The sequence below is a fragment of the Cupressus sempervirens genome, chromosome 8 (genome assembly GCF_028749045.1).
Source record: "Cupressus sempervirens isolate cs-2001-9-10 chromosome 8, ASM2874904v1, whole genome shotgun sequence".
Taxonomy (NCBI): domain Eukaryota; kingdom Viridiplantae; phylum Streptophyta; class Pinopsida; order Cupressales; family Cupressaceae; genus Cupressus; species Cupressus sempervirens.
The window spans coordinates 60,525,875-60,542,604 of NC_143125.1; the positions used below are offsets into that span (position 1 = coordinate 60,525,875).

Consider the following 16,730-nt stretch of genomic DNA (forward strand, 5'->3'; position numbering starts at 1 on the left):
AATAATGGTAGCCATTGTTACATTTTACAATGGGGTATTTATAAGAAATCCTCTCCTCAATTTGTGTTGAGAGTGAGAGATATCTTGATGCAATAAAATGCTTTTAAAACATTTAAAAAAGCTAAATATATACAAACTGATAATCTAACTGGTGCTTAGAGGGACTCCATCCATATTTTATTCATTAATTGGATGCATGAGTCCTTTACATGTAAAAAATACAGAAAGCATGAGAGAGAAAGTAGGAGGAAGCCATCAATTAAGGTGGAAGTGCATAGAGACACCAAAAATAAAAGTTGCCCCTTCACTAGGTGTGTGCTGGGGTTAACTTGTCATCAGAATGCGCTCCTGATGCATGGAAAGTGCTATTTTTTGAACTGGCAGTCAATTGTTGGCACACCTCTGAAATATGGAGCTATGGACCTCAACTGGGTCAAAATCTCAAAATTTTACTGAGTGTCAAAATTGAAATTTTGGCATCTAGGTTTTGTTCATCTTTATCCTAAAGTTATGTTTGGATGTTTGCCCTTGAATTTCTCTATAATCTTAATAATCTTAGTAGCATTTGGAAGATCCAAAGCCTCATACTTGTCCTTGACCTCCTGTCTATAGTTGTCCACCTTAATTCAAGTCTCTACAAAATCTTTGAGTTTGGTGTCCAACTCTAATAGTGCTTCCTTTGTCTTGAAGGCTTGTTTGATATCTTCATCACTAGATGCTTCCTCCAAAGTCTTTTAAAAATTTTCCATTACTACCTCAATTGGCAACAACTTCTCTTGTTCTTCATCTTCAAAAATGTTCAAGCATGCATCACTGTACAACTTTTCTACTTCCAAAATTCTCTCTTGGGCTTGGTTCTTGAGCCTATGTATCTCATCATGCAATGTTTCCATCACTTTATTTCCATCTACAATCTTTTCTATCCAATCATCTATCATGTCTAACTCCTCTTCGGTATATACATCAATTAGAATGCAATACCTTTGCCCTTTTATGGCTTGTAGAGTTTGTAAATCCTTACTCCATGCCCGTACCTCATCCATGATACTGAAGTCCTACCTCAAAATTGCCATGATCTTATCAACATTCGCTTGTGTAGCATGCAATAACTTCAAATTTCCTATGATTATAGTGACACCCTTATCCTCGAGGCTATCTCGCCAATCCTGAAAAGCTGTCAAAAATGGACTAAGCCATACACCTTCCCCTTCTCTAAGAATGGTATTCAAAGTCTCCTCAGGGCATTCAGAATCAAGAGGACCAATAACTACCCCCTTCCCTCTATCGCTCTTGCTTGGAGTCTCTTGTTGTGAGGATTCTTCTTCTATAGTCTTGGTTTCTGTAGATCCTATAGTTTGATCCTCAACTTCCTAAGAAGGTTGTTGTATACATTCTACTATCTGTGCCTCTTTTGATGGCTCATTAGTAACCCTTGGTTCTGGTTTCCCTTGTAATTATGGTTCCTTTTGAACATGTTCTTTTGAACTTGGAGGTGGAGGTGTTAGTGAAACCTTGTTTACCCTCATGACCTAAGGTGAAGATGCATGAGTGAGATGAGGACCTTGTGTCTCGGGTGGCATCTGCATCCAATCTTTCTGTTGAAGTTCACCTATAGGGGTATCTCTAATCTTATCTCCAACTAACTCTATACCCATAGGCATGAAATCAAAATCTGAGATGGAGAGAACATCATTGCCTTGCTCCCTTTTCTCATTCACCCATCATTGTACTTCATCTTCTAAAGAAGAGAGTTCTACCATTTCAGCTTGAGTGGGTGGTGATGTATTTGTGGCACTCTTACTTCTTTCCAATTCTATGGCTTTGGCCAACCAAGTTCTCCTTTGTAGAGGAACTTGCTCCTCCTCTTCATCTACCTTTGTTTCCCCCTCATTTGATTCTTCCTCAGGAATGGTTTCAAGAATAGATGGATTAGGCACTAATCTTTTATGAACTCTTTGCCTCTTGTTCATTCTAACCTTGATCCTCTTTTGTTTCTATGGAACCATAGGAGAAGAAGGCTCTTCACGCACCAGATGAATGGATGTCTTTGGAATTTCTCCCTCTTCTTGTTGACTCCACAAAATAGGAGGCAATGGAAATTCAGCTTGGATATGAGAAGCTCCACCATCCTAGAACTCTTGGGGACTAGATTCCTATTTCTAGGAAGGGGCCTATTCTTCAACCTGCTTTGCCTAAAATATCTGAGGAGAGGCTCTCTTCCTCTTTCCCTTCCTCTCTAAAGGGTGGTAGTATCCGACTAGGTGATCAAGCTGGTAGACTATTTAAGGCTTGATAGGAGATTGGAGCACAAATATGGAAACTATGACTTTCTTTCCCTTTCCCCTTTCTGGGTGAGCATGTGCATAGAAGATCACTATATCTAGAATTGGATCAAGTGGAAAGGGTTTCTTAATCTAACTCTTTGTCATTCTAATGGCATGTCTCACTCGATGATTAATATCATCTCCTTCCTCTCTATCAACTTCTTCATTCAGAATGGGCCTCTCACCAACTTTATTTGTACTGAATAGGGGATTTAGTAGCTCCTAGGAGTCCTGTAGCCTTATCTCATCTGAGATGGTCAAATGGAGAGCCTTCTCTACTAAATACAAAGTCATTCTATAATAGTCTCCGATATGAACATCATAGTCATTTGTGGTGTTCATCCAATGATCTTCAATGGCATCCTCATGATAGAACTCCTTTCCTACCAGTTTTTCCACTTTACCAACATTGTTGAAGAATTTCCAAAGAGAGTTATATTCTTCAAGAGGATAATTCTCCCATTCCCACTCAAAATTAAAGATATCCTACTTTCTCTTTACCTAGTATGCTCCTATTACAAAAGGCCAATCCCAACAAGGCCTTTGTTGTCTTTTGATCCTCTCATAAGCTAACTCAATCTGTTGAGATATTTCCATCAGGACCAACTTGTCACTTGGGTACCTTGGGAGTTTCTTTAGATTGATGGATGCACCACCTACCCGAATGTATGTGAATTTTTAGAAATGGATGAAATATGCATTGAGAGCTATGATCTATGTCTTGGCTTCATTAGAAAATCTCTTCCCATAATCCCCTTTGATGAATTGAATGATGGCAAAGATGAAGGCATCATTCACAATTCTATACTCCTTGCTCTTCGACGAGAGCTTCTTCTTCACCAACTGAGGATAAACTATATACAACCATGCTTTAGGGTCCTGCATATTGCCCTTCTTGTACAACATGGGATAGTTAGTTTCCCTTGTTGCAAGTAGATACACCACATAAGAAGTCATATAGAACTTCCTCTTGTCCTTTATTGTCTGCAACTCATCACACAAGTTCTCACCAAGTGTGTTGACCCAATCCAATGGCATCTTTGTGTGTCTAATGGTCTCAATGAAGTTGACCATGAATGGAGCCAGATGACCCAGTACAAGCAATCCCATAACTCTGCTCAAGAGAATGATTGAATATCCAATGTCATCCCTCATGTATCCTCAAGTCATATCTACTTTGCTGATTGTCTTTCCCTGAGGTGGCTTCTTAATGAAGTATAAGGAATATATGATGTCGATGGCCTCCTAGTAATGATCTTTATGCCACCTCTTAGCTACTTCATATGAAATTATAATGAACTAATCAGCTCTGGGTAGATGAAAAACCCTCTTGACTTTATTAGGTCTGAAATCTAAGACCACTTCCCTAGTGACGCTCTTTACCACCCTTTCGTCAGGAACAAAATGCCAAGATAGGTTCATAATCAATTCAACTAACTGCATGATCTTAGGATGTGATGCTGCATTTACTAATCCAAAATAGATTAGGTTAGACCTCAAGGATGACCTTTCGGTTGGACTGTTACAAACTCTCAAGAACTCTCCCAAGTTCGTGTGTCTGAGATATGTGTATTTGATCTCAGCGTACTCATTGTGTAACCCTAATTTTGGGATTATGACTTGGAACTTGTAAAAAACTAGTTTTTTTGCTGATCTAGATGTGGATGCCATCTGATTATATTACTTGGACATTACAGGAAAAAGAAAACATGATCAATCATAGGATAACGAAAAAGAATAGAAAAAACAAAACAAAAAACATACCCCTTAGGGACTTATTTGTTTTTTAAAAATTTTTTTAAAAAAAAGTTATTATTATTTTTTAAATTCAATTTTGTTTTTGAATGATGGAGCAGGTGCAGGCAAGAGCGCCAATGCAAGGGTGTGGGCGTGTGCGGGCATGCGCCACTTTGGTGCCCCAAAGGGAGCTACATGGGCACTACGCGCAGTGTCACAAGGGTGCTCGTGTGGTGGTGTGAAGGCTTGGCATGCCACACAAGTGCCGCTTATGCACCCAAAAGGGTGTGACACATGACATGGACATTGTGCACAATGTCGTAAGGGTGCTCACACAGCGACATGAAGGAAAGAGCATTGCGTGTGCCCAAAAATGGCACGCACTTTGTGCTGCTCGCATGCCCAAAAGGGCATGACACACCACACATCCAAAAAGGGCACTACTGGCGGCACGTAGCTCAAGCAAAGTGCATGCGCACCCATTAGGGCACATGATAAACTAAAAAGGGGGGGGGGGTGTTCTTACCTTTCCCTCCTTGCTCTCTTGTGAGAAATGAGTAAGACAAAGGGGGAGGGAGGGTTTTTTAACCTTCTCTCTCTCTCTCTCATAAAATGTAAAGCACACTGTGCCTTGATGTGCGTGCATGAGTGAGGTTTTAATTTTTTTTTTTGATTTTATTTAGATTTTTTGAATTTTTTGAATTTTTTGGGAATGCAACTTTTAAACAAATTCTTTCTTCTCCCGACTCTTGAATTGTGAGTTCGGGAGTAAAAAAGGTAGGGGGTCCCCATTCCTGGTGAGGAATGGGGCATGCATTGTGAAAACCAAAAGTATGAATGCTAATGATATTCCTATGGGGGAGTATTGTAGATATGCTACTATGATGATATGTTATATTCATGATTGAGTTTTCAATTGATGTCAACATAACATATTTCTATGCTATCTGACAGAAGAATAATGGAAAGATCAAGTTAGTATGGATGGCTAGTTGAGTATTGACACTATTTGAGGTTATGGGAGATACTTCATAGTATCTGGTATATGTAGTTAATGTCAGAAGAAGAAAGGATAAGTCTAGAAGAAGTTATGAGAGTTTTGGTGATGTTTGTTCTGAGATAGAGTTTACAGAGGCATGTTCTAGTAAACTTATTATATCTCTTAGCAAAATTTTTATTCTAAGAATCAAGGTTGAGTACATGAAGAAGACTTGTTGGTGATGATGTGGCTAAGCTTGCTCATCATAATATTGCATGTATGGAAATTTATTCAAGTTGCAAAGTGGAAGATTAATATTATCGCTAAGTGTAACATGTTCTTAATGTGGTCCTATAATAATTAATTGAGAAGGAATAATAGCTGACTTAGGGAATTATTTTGAGGACTTGGTATAAAGGAAGGACATTCTCCTTTATCATGGTAATGAAAGTGTGGAATGAAAAATTGAGGAAAATAGTGCAGAAGTGAAGGAAACTTCATTGCCAAGGTTTTGCTAAGTGATCTGAGGTTTGGTATTTGGATTCAAGGTTTGTGACCTAGTCTAAAAGGTTTAACACTGATTGTTCTAGTTGAAAGGATAAAGGAAAGGAGAAAATAATAGTAATTACTTGTTTAAGCAATGAGAAAATAAAGGGAAGGATAAAGGAAAGGAGAAAATAATTGTAATTACTTGTTTTCCATGTGATCAAGGGTTTCCCTAGTCAACATATCTAGTGTAATTATCTATGAGCATTTTATTATGGTTGTTGTTTATTTTGGTTGAATGGTTAAGTTTTTTTAAACAAGATAAATGGTTTAATTTTTGGATAACCGATTCACCCCCCCTCTCAGTTATATTGGTGGACTATTCTTTCTAACAATTGGTATCAGAGCATCAAGTCCTTGAAGATAAAGTTTAACAACTTTGGGAGATCCATGTCAAATATGTTTAGGTTAGATAGTCCAAAGTTTGATAGAACAAACTATGATAGCTAGAAGGAAAAGATGAAGACACATTTGTTGTTTATGGGTCCAAGATATTGGATCTTAACTAAATCAGCAAAGACAATCATTGCCAAAGAAGACCTGGAAACTTGAACTAAGGTAGAAAGAGATATTTTCATGTGTGACATGAAGGCCAAAGAAGCACTATTGATTGCACTTCTTGAAATTGAGTACAATAAGGTAAAATCACTTGCTACTTCACATTTGATTTGGAAAGCTTTGGAAAAGTTTGATTTGGAAAGCTTTGGAAAATAGTTTTGAAGGTGATGCACATTCCAAGAAGTTGAGGCTAAAAAGTTGGATTTGTGCATGTCAAGATGCTAAACTGATGGAAGATGAATCTATAAAAACATATATAGGTAGGATATCAGTAATTAATATCAGTATTAAAGTTCAAGGAGGAATCATAGAAAATGATGAGGTTATATGGAAGATATTGAAAAATCTAACACCAACATTTAAGTTAGTAGTTCAGATGATACAATTGTTGATATCTTACATACCAAATATTTCAAAAAGGAGACATTTCTTGGAAGACTTAAAGTAGTTAAGAGTGAACTTAGGCAGTCCAAAGAATTGACCATAATAGAGATAGCTTTCAGTGCCTTGAATATTTGACATAACTTATCAAGTTGCACAAGTGCTAGAGGAGATTTTTCTAGTAGCAGCAGATCTGAGGAGGACAAAAAGATTGAAGGAGTAGCCCTTCTGGTAAGAAGAGAAAAATGAGGTAAGAAAATTTTCAAATGTTGGACTTGTGATGAATATGGTCATTATGCATCCACGTGTCCTAAAAGAGAGAAAATGTATAAGGAAAATCATAAACCTAAAAAAGATAGAGAGTATTTGTGCAAATGAAGATAATGATTCTAATGAACAAGCATTAAGTGCTAGTGATGATGAAATTGGATTTGTGGAAATTAAAGAAAAAATTCTAGGGAAGGTAGTTTTGGTATCATAGGTTGAGAAGAAATCTAATTGGATAATTGACAATGGATGTTCACATCCTATGATTGGTGATATGAACAAGTTTGTTGGATTCAAAAGTGAGGATGGAGGAATTGTCAATGTTGGAAACAATGCAACATGCCAAGTTAAAGGTATTGGATCTATAGCTCTTGATGGTAAAATTAACATTGAGGATGTATACTTTTTTGATAGTTTAAAGCACAACCTTTTGAGTATTGGACAACTGGTAGACAAAGGTTATCAATTGTAGTTCACAGAAAAGACATGCATGATCAAAGAAAAAGATGGAAAGGTAATTGGAATATGAACCATATCTAGAGGTAATGTATTTTAGTTGAATCCTATTAAAATGAATTTTTTGGTTGTAAAGGTAGAGGATAGTTAGTTATGGCATAAGAGATTTTGTCATACAAACTTTAACAATATTATAAAGACTAGTAGAGTGTTTGCAATTATATATTTGCCACTAACATAATTTTTGAGGAATGTGTTTCAGCAAAGAATAAAAAAAACTTCCTTTCCTAGAAAAAAGTTTACCAATAAAGCAAAGTTGGAGATTGTACACATAGATCTTAGTGGTCCTACAAAGACTAAAGGATTCTATGGTGAAAGGTATTTTATGATTCTAGTTGATAATTTTTCTAGAATGATGTGGGTTGCATTTCTTAAAGAGAAATTTGAGGCATTTGATAAGTTTAAGATGTTCAAGAATAGGGTTGAGAATGAATTTGGTATGAAGATTAAATGTTTAAGATTAGATAGGGGGAAAATTTTTACTTTGAATGAGTTTAAAATATTTTGTAAAGAAAATGGAATTAAAGACAACTATCAACTCTAAGAACCCTTGAACAAAATGGTGTTGCAAAGAGAAGAAATAGGTTACTTATAGAAGCTATGAGACCTATGTTAGTAGGGAATGATGTATCTAAGAAATTTTGGAGAGAAGTTGTGAATACAATAGTCTACACTATGAAAAGAGTACAAGTTAGGAAAGACACAAACAAGACCCCTTATAAACTATGGTTTGGTCACTCAGCGATAGTTAAGTATTTCAGAATCTTTGGGACTAAGTGTTATATCAAAAGATATGATGATATTGGTAAGTTTGATGCTAGAAGTGATGAAGGAATGTTTCTTGGTTATTGATTGAAAAGTAAGGTTTATAGATGTTATAATCAAAGAACTAAGACTATTATGGAAAGTGAAAATGTGAGAATTGATGAGAAATTTAGGATACAAGAGAGAATAGTTGATTAAAATTTAGATGATGATATTGTTACTAAGCCAAGGAATGATGAGGTATTTCTTGAGACTAACAATGATTTGTAAAATGAAGGAGAGCCAATGCAGGAACGAAGCTTGGAACCTTTAGTAGAGCCAAGAGTTGAGATAACAACTCCCACTTGAATAAAGAATATGATAAAGAATCAACCATTTGAAAAAATCATCAGAAGCAAAGACAAAGGAGTGATAACAAGAAGTAGAGTCAATGAAGAACTATGCTTGATATCTCAAGTTGATTCTAAGAATGTAGATGAAGCCTGTAAAGATGATTACTAGAAACAAGCTATGAAAGAGGAATTGGATTAGATAGTAAAGAATGAAATATGGGAATTGGTCCCTAGATTGGAAAACAAGAATGTGATAGGAACCAAATGGGGATTTTTTATGCGATCTGATCTTTGTAATCAATCCCAACCAGCAGAAGTGAATGCAAAACAAAGAAGAACACTCCACCACCCCCCAGTCGATCCATCTGCTTGGTCAGAGCATAGTTATGGTGCTATTTCCATCTCCTCAAGGCATTATTGACACAAAATATAAGATACCATTGCATCTTGGTCAGATATTCCTCATCATTTTTCTCTGTCAGACTTAATGCAGTAGTTGTGGAGTAATTGAAAAGAAGAGGACATCTCAGTTATGCCTGCACTATAAAGGCAATTTTTGTAAATTTTGTTAAGGTCGATCATTCTCTAATTTTTCTCTTCTGATTGCTCTGCAATTCCAGTGTAAAATTCCCCTGCCTCTGAACCGTATGAAATTCTGTTGTTTTCTCCTTCAGCCATTGGTGTGAAAGTATAGAGCACTCTACCTCTCACTAATATTTTGTGAAAATCTGTAATCTACATGACTGTATCTCTTTCAGCTTGTGAATGATATATAAGTGAATCTTCTATTTCCTTGTGTCATTCATCTTGGTCTCTTGATCTACATGTGGCTATTTGATTGAAATAAGTCTAAATGTGTAATATCCTTAGTTTCATTCTGGTTCAACAGTGCATATATGGGAAGAGATTGGTCTAAACACTCTATTTTGGTGCATCACCTCTTTAGATTAGATTAGGTAGATTTTCTTCATGCTCTTCTTCTCCCTTTTCCCCTTCAAGAGTAGTTAGGTGCATCCCGATAGTAAGAGGAAGTCGGCCTTCTTCAGAGACTCAACCTCACAGTTCAAGTCCCATAGCTTGGAGGTTGTTTCTATGTTTCACTAAGTTTTCCTCATGCATAGGCTTTGGACAAGGGTGCAAACTTAAGTGACAACAGTTTTTGGCATGCCTGGTGGGACTCATCTTCTTAGAAAAATTCAAGCCTGTTGGTGTCAAAAGGGAAGATTTCAAGATTAATACTAAAGAGATAGTACTGGCTTCAGTGTTCAAGCCTTCAAGAGGTTCATTCTTCAAAGTGCTTGGGGACTCTGAGCTTCAATACATATCTAGTTCTAGACCAAAGTTGTAGTGATACATGTCCAGAGCTGAAACAAGGGCATCTTCTAGAGGTAAGTTTCATTATCAAGAACTTTCACTTTCAAATCCTAGAAGAAGGAAGGCTAGAATATCTTTATCATCAGTTACGAGTGCAGTAGTAAAAAATACCCCTAAAAGATCTATCTCTACTCCTCTTGCTGTTAGATCTCATCCTAGATTTCCATCAACACATATCAATAGATCACTTGTCTTTATGGTGTTGCCTAGAGCTCATACTTTTTCCACCTTTAATGGTGGGAGCCCTCTCTTATTAGCCTAAAGGCATGATATATCGGTAGCTGCTCTCAAATGTATACCTAAGTTTATTGGTGAGACTTCTATCTCTCCCTTAGAACATATTCAAGAGGTTGCAAATTTTTGTAATATTCATGGTGTTATAGAGGATGGTGTTGTAGTTAGGCTTTTAACCTCATCTTTGAAAGGAAAAGCACTACAATGGTATAGAGGTTTAGCTCATGGTTCTATAACAGATTGGGATGGATTAGGAGCAAGATTGTGCAAACATTTTGAGGATAAAAGTGACTACTTATCGCTTCTAGAGTAGTTGACTACTATAAAAATAACCCCCCATGAATGTATGATTGATTTTAATTATAGATTTCAAAAGACATGGGATAGAATAGCTGCTTTAGTAAAGCCTACCCCTGGTAATTCCTTCTTACATTATCTTAGAGCTTTTAATAGTGATATTGCCACTACAATCCAAACTATGGGAGAAGATACCTTACCTAATGCTTATGAAATAGCAATAAAATCAGAGAACATCCTAATACAAGGAGGTAAGTTAGCTCCAAGGCCTCCTATGCCCTTCTTTCCTAATGTTCCAAATCATCAACCAATAGTGGCTCCCCTTCCTACAACTTCTACATCTCAATCCCTTGTCCCAGTCCCGCAAGCTTCCACATCCTCAAATGGGATAGATGAAATGAAGGAGATGATGCAATCTATGATGCTGAATATAAATAAGGAGTTAAAGGATCATGGAAAGAGACTGGAGGATAATTCCTCTATAATACAGAAAGTGAGCAACAAGGTGGTAACTTAGAAAGACATCAAGCTCAAGGTAGTAAACCTCATCAATTAAAATATCAGACTCCAAGTGGTGGTAGGCCTCCAAATCTTAATCATTGGAATAATTCTTTTGATTAGAATAGGTAAGGTGGCCATGCTTCAACCTCAAATGCAAACCAAAGTAGGGCCATAGTCCCTAAAAACAATATGGCTCAAGATCAGGATCTTTGTCCATCTTGCAACTACATCTATGCCTATTGCATGTGTTAGAAGGCTGAATCTTTTATGGCCTTGACAGTCCAAGAAATTGTAGCAAGACAATCATTCAAGGAGGATAAATGTAAGAATTCCTTAGATATGCAAAGACAAGGTGATTGCGCTTTTATGAATCATCAGATTGAGGAGCATTGTAATGTAAACTAGGATTCCATTGCTCATAACACTAGAAGCAAAAGAAGAGCTATGGAAGAGATTGTCCTTCCTCCTCCTAATCAGGTCTCAACTTCAAGTGCAATACCTCATGAGCAAGCAACAAATAACCAATCAAGTACCTTTCAGCAGCAAAGGCAAAATCAAGGCAGAAAAGATACAAGTGATCCTCAGGTTATTCCATCTCAACCTCATATAATTACAGCTCCCAAAGCTCCTACCAAGGCACCTGCTATGCCATTTAGTGTGGTAGAGTAGATGAAGAAGACTAATGTGAATATCTCTATGTGGGATGCTATTGCTACTATACCCATGCAAAAGAGGTTGCTGTAGCAAGAATTGGAAAGAATTGAACCAAAGGATCAGACACTTAGTATGGAACGTGCCACATGTCTAGTACAACAATCAAGGGAGGTAGAAACAAGTAAAATGGTTAGACCTCCTCCATTATATGTTTCTTTAGTTATAGGAGGAAAACTAGTCCATAATTGCATGATTGATTCAGGGGCTAGCAGTTCAGTGATGCCTAGGTGTGTTGCTGATGCTTTAGGAATGAAATATGAGCCCATTGTTAGGGATGTATTACAGTTGGATGGTAGCACTGTCAAGACTATAGGGATCCTTAGGAATGTGGAGATGACCTTACATGGATACACTAGTTGTTCTGTAACCCAAGATATCTCTGTTGCTGATGTCAAGCCATATTTTTCCATCTGTCTGTCAAGAAACTTTTCTGCCCAAATAGGTTGTTTCATATCTTTTGATTGGTCATATATGTCTTTTAAGATGAGGTATGGAGCAAATTCTTCAATCACAGCAGAGCCTCAAGCCCTCCATCATATTGAAACCTACACCCTCAACCCCATCAACATGAATTGCCCCATTCTAGAGATGGACGAGAATGACATACTGAATGAGCCCACTACTTCCCTACCAAAGATACTTGATTTTTTTCTGGATGAGTGGGCTAATGCATATCAATTTGACCCTATGTTAGAAACCCTTGAGATAGGCCTCAGTACATATTGTATAGTGGAAAAAGATGCTCTAGTTCCCAATCTTGTGGGTACTAAAGAAGATGTGAGTGGGATATGGAGTATGTACTTTGATGGATCAAGAAATAAAAATGGATTAGGGGCTGGTGTGATGTTGATTTCTCCTACAAAAATAAGCTACTACTTCTTCTTTAGGCTCCAATTTAGTTGCACTAATAATGTAGCTGAGTATGAATCCTTGATTCAAGGCCTCCTACTCGCTCAAAAAAGAGGAATTCAAGCCTTAAGGGTGTATGGAGACAGTGAGTTGGTGGTTAATCAAGTGAGAAATCAGAATATCACCAAGAATGGTTTGCTCAAGTCCTATAAACATAGAGTGTGGGATTTTCTTGAAGGTTTTAATGCATTTAATATTCAAAACATCCCTAGAAAAGAAAATAGACATGCTGATAGACTTGCAGCAATAGGTGCATCTTATGATGTGCTAGGGAATCTTGAGGAGGAGAAGAAGCAATGAATCAGAGTGGTAGTAAGGCCTACCATCCTTGTTAATAACACCCATTGGCAAGTGTTTGAGTTTGATGAGAAAATTGTGAGGTTCTTGCAGAATGCAAAATTTTTGGGCAGAAATCAGTCAAGACTGCAGGATTAGTATGGTGATTAGATCATTCATCTCATCTCTAACAAGTTGCCTAAGGGTCTCATTACCTTAGAAAGTGCTTTCAATCCTAATGATCAAGCAAGAAATAGAGGCATGAACCTAGCTACTAATGAAGATGATCATATTCCAGTCATGGTTGCTGATGGAAAGTCCTTGAACATGGGAAAGGTATGCTCTAAAATTGAACAAGAAAATTTTGTTCATCTATGTCAAGAATTTAATGATGTATTTGCTTGGACATATGATGATTTAAAGGGCTTTGACCCAAGGTTATTTCAGCATACCATAGATCTAGTTGATAATGTAAAACCAGTAAGACAAAAGCAGAGGCCAGTGAATCCTAAAATTGAACCCTTAATGAGAAAGGAGCTATCCAAATTGATTGAGGCCAATATAATTTTCCCTATCAAACACTCATCATGGGTAGCAAACCTTGTCCCTGTTAGGAAGAAGAACGGAGAAATTAGATTGTGTGTGGACTTTAGGGACCTTAACCAAGCTTCCCTCAAAGATCACCATCCTCTCCCTTCTATGGAGTAGATTTTGTCCAAGGTTAGTGGTTCAAAGAGGTTTTCCTTTCTTGATGGATTCTCTAGTTACAATCAAGTGCCGGTTAAAGAGTCTGATATGTACAAGACTGTGTTTACCACTAAATGGGGTACCTATGCTTATTGTAAGATGCCATTTAGGCTAACCAATGCAGGTGCTACATTTTAGAAAGCAATGGAGATGGCTTTCAAAAGATTAATTGATAAGTTTGTCTTAGTTTACCTTAATGATATCATTGTATATTCAAAGAATGTAGAAGATCATTTTGATAATCTAAGACATGTATTCTTAAGATGCAGAGAGTTTGGAGTTTCCCTTAACCCAAGCAAGTGTGTCTTTGCTACTAATCAAGGAAAATTATTAGGGCACATTGTATCTAAGGATGGCTTAACCATTGATCCAGAGAGAAAAAAAGCAATACTTGCCCTCCCTCTTCCTAAACACAAGAAAGGGCTACAAAGTTTCTTGGGTAGAATAAATTTTGTGAGAAGATTTATCCCTAATCTTGCTACCATGGTGAAACCTCTTACAGCTATGCTCAAGAAAGGTATGGTCTTTGCATTGACCAAGGAAGGGAAGGAAAGCTTTGAAGAGATCAAGGCAACTATAGCCTCAGCCCCTACTCTCATGAACCCAAATTTTGAGAAAGATTTCATTCTTTATACTCTAGGTGGTGAGTCAAGTATCTTTTCTTTTTTGACTCAAAGGAATAATAAAGATGAAGAACAAACCATAGCCTTCTTTAGTGAAGGGCTTAGGGAATATGAAGATAAGTACAGTTATGTTGAGAAGCAAGCCCTTGTAGTCATCAGAGCTTTGAAGAAATTCAGACACCTCCTGTCCCATAACAAGATTCATTTGCTAGTACCCCATGCTAGTGTGAAGGATTTCCTTTTGAATAAAGATATTAGTGAGAAAAGAGCTAGCTGGATTACTAAGGTGATGGAATATGATGTTGAAATCTGGATTACCAAGTTGGTAAGAGGGTGGGGGTTGTGCAAAGAGATGCTATCATCTCAGGAACCTGATGAGGAGGCTGCCATGGTATTAACAGAGCAACAAGAGGTGATAAATAGTAACCCAAGGAGTTGGATGGATGACATGAAGAGTTTCTTATTGGGGAATGGATACCCTCAAGGATTAGATAGAACTAAAAGGAGATAGTATAGATTACAGTCAATTCCTTATTTCATAGTTGATGGTATCTTGTTCAAAAGAGATTTTAATGGAGCCCTATTAAAATGCCTTGATACAGACCAGGCTAAAAGAATGATCAAAGAACTTCATGATGGTCCTGATCGCAGTCATTTCTAAGGAAGGATAACTACAATGAAGATCATGAGGGCTAGTTACTTTTGGGCATCCTTTTTCCATGATTGTCATAGGTATGTGAGGAAATGTGAAAAATGTGCCTTCTTCTCTGGAAAACATAGACTTGCAGCTCTTCCCCTTCATCCTATCCAAGTGGATCAACCTTTTGCTCAGCGGGGATTGGATTTTATAGGCCCTATCAATCCTCCTTCCAGTTCTGGCCACAAGTGTATTTTGGTTGCTACATATTACTTCACCTGATGGACAAAGGTAGTTACATTGAAGGATGCCACTGAATCCTCAGTTGTTGAGTTCCTTGATGGAATTGTGACTAGGTTTGGTTCCCCTTCAACCATCATTTTAGATAATGAAAAATCTTTTGTTGGAGCTAAGATTTGTGCATGGGTAGTGGATCATAATATTTATTTGAGCACTTCCTCAAATTATTACCCTCAAGGTAATGGCCTGGCCAAATCATCTAACAAGAACCTAATCAAAATTATTAAAAGGACAATAGAGGATAACCAGAGGTGTTGGCATAAAAAATTAAGGATAGCTCTGTGGGTTGATAGGATAACACCTAAAATATCAATAGGGAACTCTCCATTTGTGCTGGTATATGGTAGAGAGGCAAGACTTCCAATTTCATTAGAGTTCCTAGCCCTAGAGTTAGCTCATCAGTTGGAATTGATTGAAGATGATGCCATGATAGTGAGAATGGCAGAACTGATGGAGTTGGAAGAGAAAAGAAATCAGGCCATGTAGATGCTAGAGACACACCAGCAACAAATGAAAAAGAGTTTTGACAAAAAGGCTAGGGTCAGAATCTTTAGGGAGGGAGATTTAGTCCTCAAATGGGATGCATATAGGGAAAAACCAAGAAGACACTCAAAATTTGACACACTGTGGAGTGGCCCCTATCTGATTGAAAGTTGTAAACAAGTCAATGCTTTCTAGTTAAGTAGGCTTGGTGGTGAAATTCTACCCTTCCCAGTCAATGGGATCTATCTCAAGCCATGTTTCTGAGGGTTTGAGATTCCATGTACATAGTTAGTTTAGTTTAGTTTTCCAGTTGTTCCTTGCTTTTCCAAGAAGTACTCGAGCATAGGGTTGTCTCTCTGTAAGACAACAAGTTTTGGAATTTTGAAGGTCGCAGAGGAGGAGGTTTTATCTCTGGTTCCAGTTGTAGAGACAGGGGTTTCAGGGTTTTCCTCTTAGACGGAGGGTTAGGGTTTTTACAGTGCTCAAAATCTTCACATCCCATGACTTTGTAGCCTAATGGATGCTTTAGGCCACTAATCTTATGCATAGTAGGCTCGCATCCCCTGTGAGTCACCAGAAATATTATCCATTTTTGCCCCCCACCAAAAGTTTGAATTCTGAATGTTGCCCCATCTAACGACTACCTGCCAAATTTATGATATTTTAATGCTTTAGGAATTTTGATGTTTTTCACCACTAGCGTGCAACTTTCCTCACCATCAAATCACACCAGATCTATGGCAGACACATCCCCACATTTTACAAATACACGAATTTTAAATATTGTGGGGAAGCCCCTTTGTGCCACATGGCAGGTGGGTCCATGTCCTTCTTGTCGGCTGTGGGATGGTAGGCTGAGCTAAAATTTTGTTTGGTGCTTTCTTCCCTAAATTCTAAGCTTTTTCAGACCTTTTGACAGTGTGGGGAAGTTCCCTGGCAACATGTGTCCAAATGAAATCATAGAGGTTAGTCGCGCAGGGGTCCAGAGGCGTTTGTTCCAAGCATTGTCGGATCTTCTCTGATCCACGGCTGGCACATGCCCACAAGATGAAGATGCAAAAACTTTAAATATTACGGGCATGCCTCCTTGAGACACATGGAGGGAATGACATCATAGGCTACCTCGTTCAAAAAAATAACACTTGAGAAGTTTCCACCATCGGATCTGCGAGAATCAAAGGCTGGCACTTTCTCGCTTGATGGAAGTGTAGGGGCTTTAATTATTGCAGG

The 16,730-nt window shown here is 37.7% G+C and overlaps 1 pseudogene; it reads left to right on the forward strand.

Annotated features, from left to right (window-relative positions):
• The window catches only part of LOC149541601 (DNA replication licensing factor MCM3-like), a 58,430-nt pseudogene extending 54,127 nt beyond the window's left edge, over positions 1-4,303 (forward strand).
• Positions 4,304-16,730: the final 12,427 nt, after the last annotated feature.